General features: G+C 30.3%; 1 long non-coding RNA gene across 1 annotated transcript; it reads left to right on the plus strand.

Annotated features, from left to right (window-relative positions):
* Positions 1 to 383: 383 nt before the first annotated feature.
* On the plus strand, positions 384 to 7033 carry LOC134715310 (uncharacterized). The gene is made up of 5 exons (XR_010106654.1): positions 384 to 480; positions 1485 to 1578; positions 3491 to 3605; positions 4791 to 4834; positions 5669 to 7033. It is a non-coding gene; the product is annotated as an uncharacterized LOC134715310 (long non-coding RNA).
* The last annotated feature ends 1611 nt before the right edge of the window (positions 7034 to 8644 follow it).

Raw genomic sequence — 8644 nt, forward strand, 5'->3', positions numbered from 1 at the left:
ATAATATATTTAACTTGAAAAGAACAGGTACTAACTCGTTCACATGTAAGTGTGGTCATCACTTCCGGACTCTTTTTTTGAGTTTTGATATGTACACTATGCTTTTATTATAGTCTTTTACACCTTTAAATATTGGCTCAATTCAGTATCACTTGCAGTCTGTACATCATATTTCTGTTTTTGGGGCATTGGGTTTTTGATGAATTTTGTAGTTGCATCAATTTGAAACACAGTTCTCATTTTAATAGATGTAGAAAGGTGTGGTATGAGGGCCAATATGATAAGTTATAATGATTAGAGTTTACAGTGTCTAATAACCAAACCTTTAATCAGTAATAATGAAATTGAGTAATTGATAACAACGAATAATTATTGTTTAACAAGTTTCCAGAGACCAAAAGGAAACAAAAAATGCAGCACAATTTGCAAACTGAAGACAATATAAGATCATGCATGGTGTTCCAACTGAGTACACAACAGGTACAACACATTCTAATGCAAGTTTTTTGTATCAATGGTTCGGATTGGATGGCAGTTAGCGTAAAATTTTCTATCTCCTTGTCTGTAACTCAGGAAGCTGACATTTTTGAATTATGAAATTTATTGACATGTTATTTATTCAATAATTAGCAAAACAACTCACCTGTTGCACCAAAAATCTACTTTTTATCAAATTTTATTACATTTTAAAGTCACCAAGAAGTTAGAAAATTCCCTGTGTTGGATGTTTTATGTCATAAAGTGTACCAGGTTAATAATCTATGATGTAACCTAGTTTTGGCCCCCAAAGAAGATCACACCTTTTTGTGGAACATTTAATTTACACTAAAATAATGTTTGAAATTGAATTGTGTGTGTCAACAGGAAATCAAAATGTGTGCTATAAAACTAATTGATCAGGGGGCTCTACTTCAAGCACATGTTATAACATCCAACCTCTTTTCTAAATAGCTGCCAACAGAAGAATAATGTACAAAATTTTGGTGACATTCAATTTCAGAAAATATTTTGATCCCCTCCCCTTTCCCCTTTCCCCTTTTCCACCGTGAAAAGAGGTTTGTTAATTATTGAATTTAATGGGGGCGAAAAGAGTGGTATCTGCTCCAAAAAGTTGTGTTGAGACACTATTATTGACAAATTTATAGTCAAGGGGGAATAACTCTAAATAGATTGACTTTTCAAAAAATTTAATTTCAATAATTGATGACATTTGTCTTTTTATTATGACATAATATGCTCATTGGTTATGTAATGAAAGTATTGTATATTTAAATTCATAATTGGTACTTATAATTGTAGTGTATGCAAATTTTATACATGTATCTTTTGATATGATTGATTTTAAAACATAAACAGTTAAAAATGTCAAATCTGTGGTCTGCATCATCATAACATGTGTTTGTTTTTATTTTGACTTTAGAGGGCTATGAATTTTATCAGTAATAAATTTATTTCAAAATTGATACATGAAATATTAATTGCAGAGTTAATCCAGCAAGACAACAGTTGAGGAAAGATGCCATGGAACTCACTGAATTCAGAGTTTTGTGTGTGGAAACCAAACTGAAAATAATGATGGTATAATAATATATGTTGATATGTTGAAAATTAATATTAAAATATTCATTGTAGTATTTATTTGCCCCTGTTATAATAGTAATCAGCAAGATGTTTATATGATGCTGAATCAGTCAATGATAATTTAGATTCAATGTTTATTCTCTTTATATTATTTCTGTTTTGTGTGCAGTTGGTTAGGTTTTGTTGGTGGATGAACCTTAAGCGCTTGGAGAAAACAAAATACTTTTAAATGAAAGATGGCAATAAAAGCATCTGACTTATATCAGAGGGTGGTAAAGGGGTGGTGCTTGCACGAAAAAAACGTGAAATAAGACATCATTTCACGTTGAACGTGAAATCATTTCTGAAATGAACGTTGCACGAAAAATAAATACTTTTATCTGAACCTTTTGTGACTGAGTCACTGTCTTCTAGTATATATTAACTCTCTGTTTTACTCGATATTCCGGATTTAGTATACACATTTATGATATAATTAGTTTACGGCTTTAAAAAAAAAAATTCTTGACGATCCCTGCCAAGTGTTTGGATTTTATTTGAAAACTACCGAGCACGCAAAATAAGACTTTGAAAATAATAATGCACATAAAATTAAATAAGCAGAACACGTTGAACGAGTCCTGTGTTGCACAAATGAACGTCAAATAAAAAAGTAAAAACATGTTGAACGTGAAATAAAAAAGTAAAAACACGTTGCACGAAAATAACCCTTTACCATCCTGATATCAACAAACTTGTTTTATGGGTTTGCTTTACAAATCTTCTTTTTAATTGTAAGAATTCTTTATTCAGATTCCTTATCTATGGCAAATGTGACATTTGTGTAATGTGACGTTACAAACATCAAACAAATAAATCTATGGCAGTTTTTTATTTTCTCCAAATCTATGGTAGATCTTTTTCATAATGTCACAATTGAATAACGCCAAATTACATTGTCGATGGAAGAACCCAAAGATTTCTTCCAACTGAAGGTATTTTTCTAGACAACGATTTGTGGATGGTTTAAAGGGAGATGTTTTATCCCAAAGAGGGAGAAAATGTGCTGAATAAGGACACCACTGGTTTCAGTATCAGATGTTTTAGAAAAGGATTTATATTAAGTATTTTACGGCTAGCAAAGTTTATAAAGTGAAGATCAAACTACCGATTCTAGTCAGTTAAACTGTCATAAGGTAAAAAAAAAGTATTAACAATGAAATCAGTAACATTACTAGTATAGAAAGTCCCTGCATTTATGTGAAAATTCAAACTGTTCTTTTTTATTTGTCTTTTTTTAAATAAAAACCTGTCTTCTTGTTTGATAAGGGATTTAAGTTTGTTTTAAGTTCTATGAATTTATTATTATTAAAATGTTCTGGTTGACCATTATGGAATGTTTATTTCACAAAAGTTTATAAGCATGATCCCGTTGTCGTACATAGATTTAGGAAGATGTGGTATGAGTGCCAATAAGACAATTCTCCATCCAAGTCAAAATTTATAAAAGTAAACCATAATAGGTCAAGCTTAAAACCAAGGATCTAATCTATATCAAAACAAGAAACGAGAAGTCCACTTGTTAAAGACAAGTCATCGGCCGTATATGTACTGCATTGTTTTCCTTTTGCACAACATTTGCCATAGATTTGGAAACAACAAAAATCTGCCTTAAATTAGGAAATTACAAAACTTGCCATAGATTAGGATTGTAAAAAAATTGCCATAGATTTGGGATGGCATGACATCACATTTGACATAGATTAGGAATCTGCCATAGATTTGGAACCCACCATAGATTTGAGTCCTACATATATATATATAAAAATATATTTTATCGATTTTGTTTAAATTATATACCTTTATTTGCCACTTTCTGATGGTTTCTTTTAACGATAAATGTTTAACAGTTGTTATTATTACATTTTAGGTCACAGATCTGTAAAACAAAGCCCTGATGGAAAAAATTAAAAAATCCATAGACAGAACAAAATGGTGAAAAATTAAGAATAGGAGATGTAATTTATTACTTCCATAATGATTACGTAAGTATTCACTGAAACAGTTATGTGTTTTAACTTTTTTATAAAAAAATCTGAAATATTCAGTTAGGTTGTTTAGATCTATATTAAATGAAAACAAGACTATATAGCAGTTAGCATACTATGTATAGAAAACTAAAGGCTGCAGAGTCAATCCCAAACAACAACAAAAATGAGGTGATTTCTGATGCTCCAGAAGGGTAATCAATTACTGCCCTATTTTGGCAACTGTCTTCTTGCTCAACATTTGTACTAGTATTGTAATGGTATTTGTATGGTTTGATGGTTTCATTTTATGATTAGAGCATTAAGTTTAATATATAAGAACATTTTTTAAGTGTTAGCTTTGCACAAGATAGATAAATTTATGAACAGAAAGAAATCATGTCTTCGTCTAAAACAATCTTTTGTCTTAGATTAACATTTTCAAAAATGATTGATTGATTGATTGATTGTTGGTTGCTTAACGTCCTTTTCAAAAATGAAGAATTGTACAGGGAAAAGTGCATAATATAGATTTATGTTTTTTTTTACTGGTCAAATTTGGTGAAATAATAAATATTTCTATTACACTGATCGGGGGGTAGAACGGGTTATTGGGCTTAAAAACATGAAATCCCAAGGTCCTGAATTTTAATAAATATAAATCATGGCATTTCGTAATTGGAAAACAAAAATCTCAGATCACAAAAGGGTTAATCCTGGAATCCCGAGCTTGAAAACACCGGATTCCAATAAAGGTCCTTTCCCCCCTCACTGATAGACATTTTAAGAATGGTCAAATTAGAAGATGAAGATAGAGTTTTCAAATGTTATAAATTACGTAGTAATTATATGATGAATTATCTCTTTTAATTGACGATGTGCATGGTATATTGTGTATGTTGTGCATGATTGTGGTAGTTGTGTATGTTGTGTCATTATGACAAGGAATGATAGAAAAAATTCAAGGTTTTTCACACACAATTAAGATCATCCTGTTTTTTTAATTAATAAGTTTAAAATGAATTTCAACCATAAATTGTGATGAATTTTGTTTCTTTTTCTTCTGTAATATAGCATATTTTTGGTTGATAGAGAGCATGAATTGTTTTCCAATAATAACTATCAAAAATATTCATGTTCTGTTTGTATTTGTTCAATAATTGTTTTAAAATTTAATTGTGTTCATTTCTTTCTTTTTATGAGATCTCAACCCTTGATGGAACTTTACAACAACATAAGAAGATCTAGTAAGTTGGTTTATAAAATGTTATAATTGAACTTTTTTTCCTTCTTTCCTTGCAAAACTTAAATATTTGACAAATAGATTATAACATGTCTTTTGGTATCATCTCTCGACCCATATAGGTCCTCGGCTAAAGCCTCAAGGCCGATATGGGCACGGATATGGGAGTCTAGGGATGATACCAGGACCATGATTGACATTATTTTTTTTAGATGAAATAAAAATAAATATGGCAGGTGAGAAAATATTCAATTGATTTTCGTTGGTTGAAATGTCCCTGAAATGTGATGGGATTATGCAGCACATGTATCCCTGCACCAGTTCACTGGCTTCAGTTTTAAATATAGACTAGCGTAGAGACTATAAATGTGTACACACCTGACATCTATGTTGTAGAAAACGTGATCATCAATTCATCAAAAATATATACACAGAGAACAATGTATTTCACAATACATATGCATTAATCCAAATTTGCATTCGTACGGTTTAAATAGAAGTATTTCCCGCGGAAATGTCATGTGATGTAAACATGGAATTGTCCACACCGATACTGGTGAAATACGTAGAATACCAATTGTGGACACAGCAATAAGATCAGATATAAGACCCTCGTGAGCCCGTAGCTAAAAGTGAAAACCTGTAAAACATCGAAATTTGCTGAAATTTGCTCGATTTACCTTGAAGTGAAGACAATTAAAATTTGCGTGTATAGAGTGAACCCCCTATTAAAAATAATACTGTGTTCTTAACCACTTCCCCTTTCGGTGATCGATACAAATGATATTTTATTATATAGTATGTTAATAATAAGCAATTATCTGCATCTGTTTTTCAGAAGTTATACAAGCAATTACATGACGCAAAGTCATCAAGAGAGCAAGGCACGTTGGCATATTTTAAAACATTGTTGAGGAGAACAGATGTGACTGGAAAGGTCAAGTCCAATTTCCAGGGTCATGCAGATTTAATTAAAATTGTAGTTAAGGGGCTCATTGTTGAGCAGTTTTTGTCGTTTTTTGATATGCAAAATGAAAATGACCACCCCTCCCCTTCTAATATTATTATTCCAGATAACATTTCATCTGCCACTAAAGTTAATAAAGTAAGGGTTCAACATGAAATTTTGGAATCTTTTTTGAAGTATTATGGGTATATCCCATCTGAGAACATGGTCAATTCTTCAGATGAATTATTTAATTATTGTAATCAATTATGTTTATGGGGATTACAATTTTTTGAAATGGAAGACACAGCAGAAGAGGGAGACATTTGTAGAGTAATCCCAAATTTATCTCACAACATTTCATTTTTCTACTCCCACTCTTGCCTGTCCAAGTATATGGCAGAATGTGTTGATTATATCTTAAAGGTTGAATTTTTCTCCTCACCTTTGAATAAATTACGCATATTAGAAGGCAGTTTTGTCAATGTAAAAGGTGGTACATGTAACAATACTGAGGCTGACTTGGTACAGGAGCATCATGTTAGACTTCAGTAAGATTTAATTAAACAGTTAGGTGCTAACAAATCAAATGAGGCAATTTCAAGAACTACAAACGCCAGTAATATACTAGCTTCAATTATAGATAATTTTGACAAATCAAATGGTATAAAAAGGAAAACTCCTTCCTATACAAAGTCTGTGTGTACTGAGGATGAGCATATCATTCGAACCAAACTTAGGGAATTAAAGCCTTTTAATTATACAGTAAACAGAAATATGGAAGTTATCAGGAAAAAATCTTTATCACCATTTTGACAGAGAAATGATGTTGTTTACCACAATTGTATAAATAATATCATTGACAGAGTTAAATTTGGTTATCCTGTTTTTGAAGATAATGATTCTGATTCAGAACATGAGGAAGATGATGATGCAGATGATGAAGCACATCTCGTCCTGTATTTTTCTATGCTTGTATGAGCCCTGTATTTAATACACAGGAATACTATTCCAAAATCAATACATGTATTTTACTAGATTTTTATGTTATTCCAGTTGATGTTGGCTACAGTTACAATTTTTCTGTCTTAAATTATTTGATTACAGGAAATATTGATGTAAAGTGTTCAGTATGGCATTAATATGTGTAAGATACTCCATAATATGTCAAAATTATTTTTTACTCTTGTATTTTCGATATCATTAATTAACTTCTAACATTAAATCTGGCTTATAGCAAACCTCAGTAAAATTTTATTTAAATTATGGTCTCTAATACATGGTTGGCAATCATATATGTGATACTTTTCTTTTACTCTGTGTTGGTTTTAAATTATGTTACATTTGATATTGTAATATATATATACTTGTGTTACTGAAAGATTTTGTACTCAGTACATAAACTACATGTCTATTATTTCAACTTTAGTGCATGGATAGGTGAATTCTCATTTGCAATGTACATAAGTAGTCTTCTTATTTTAAATTGATTATCAAGTTGGTATATATTATTTAAATAATACCACTTAACAAATAAAAAAGAGATTTTTTTTCAAGACAATTTATTGATACAGCTTTTGATTTGTAATATGGCTGATTATACATAATTTGAAAAAACAAAAATCTGTAATGAGCTATACACTGAAATAAATAACAGTTTGTCAATTTGCCCCATGTTTTTAATTGAATAAGATGACTTTAATATTTGTAATTGTTTATATATGAATGTTTATGGATACTTTAATTGTGATACACAATGAAATGATAAAAAAAAAGTGCAGAGCACTTTATGTACTTTAATTGTTATTTTATGATTAATGATAAATCTTTGTAAACAAATATTCATCAGTTTTAAGTCTTTCAAAATAACCTATTCAACTGATATAATTTTTTATTTTTAAAATTAGTGATTAATGTTATTAGACAAATCTTTAAAACTTTAAATGAGCAAAAAGGTGCTGAGCACTTATTGATGTAGTAATGTAAGGTTTACTTTTAGTGAGAGATGTAAAACAGTGTTTTGGCTGTGCTAAATTAGTCAAAAGATGCTGGGCACTTGTTGAACTATGTTATTTTTATGAATAAAGATAAATCTTAGTATACAGTTCCGCAATGATTTAAATGAGCAAAAAGGTGCTGAGCACTTAATTGATGTGGTATTGTAAGGTTTACTTTTAGTGAGAGGTGTAAAACAATGTTTTAGCTGTGCTAAATTAGTCGAAAGATGCTGGGCAAAATAAGTTTAGCCAAACAATGTATAAAAGTAAAAAATCTATTCTAAAAATAAATGTTATTTTTGATACTTAACCTACTCATGTTGATGCTCAAATATTTTATGAAATAAAATGAAATGTAAATTAAATGTTTGTAATTAGTTCTGATGCCATTAGAAGGCCTTATACAAAAATGCTGGTCATAAGTTAGTCAGCTTTAAGATACTTTTATGTGATCTGCAACACCATTTCTTAAAACATTAGGTACAAGTATCAGCTCAATGTCTGTAAATATCCTTGAAAAAATAACAATACAATTATATAATGCATTTTAGACACTGAGACAATTATACACCAAAGAAAATATATGTGCAATTATAAACACATATTGTCACATCTACACACCATTCTCTTAAATAAGCATAACTAACAGACATGTATTTATAGATTATCGTTGATCATCTCAACGAGATTGATTTTCTCGCTTGAGCTGGTACAGCCAAAGTGAGAAAAGCAATTGAGTTGAGATGACCAATGATAATCTATTTATCGCTATTTTACCTATGACGACGTTGTCAATTTCATCATGTTCATGTCAATTTCGTTAGCAACGCCACATGGCCTTCTTAGTTTCTAGTGATAATTATTCCATCTC

The sequence above is a fragment of the Mytilus trossulus genome, chromosome 4, assembly GCF_036588685.1.
Source record: "Mytilus trossulus isolate FHL-02 chromosome 4, PNRI_Mtr1.1.1.hap1, whole genome shotgun sequence".
NCBI lineage: Eukaryota > Metazoa > Mollusca > Bivalvia > Mytilida > Mytilidae > Mytilus > Mytilus trossulus.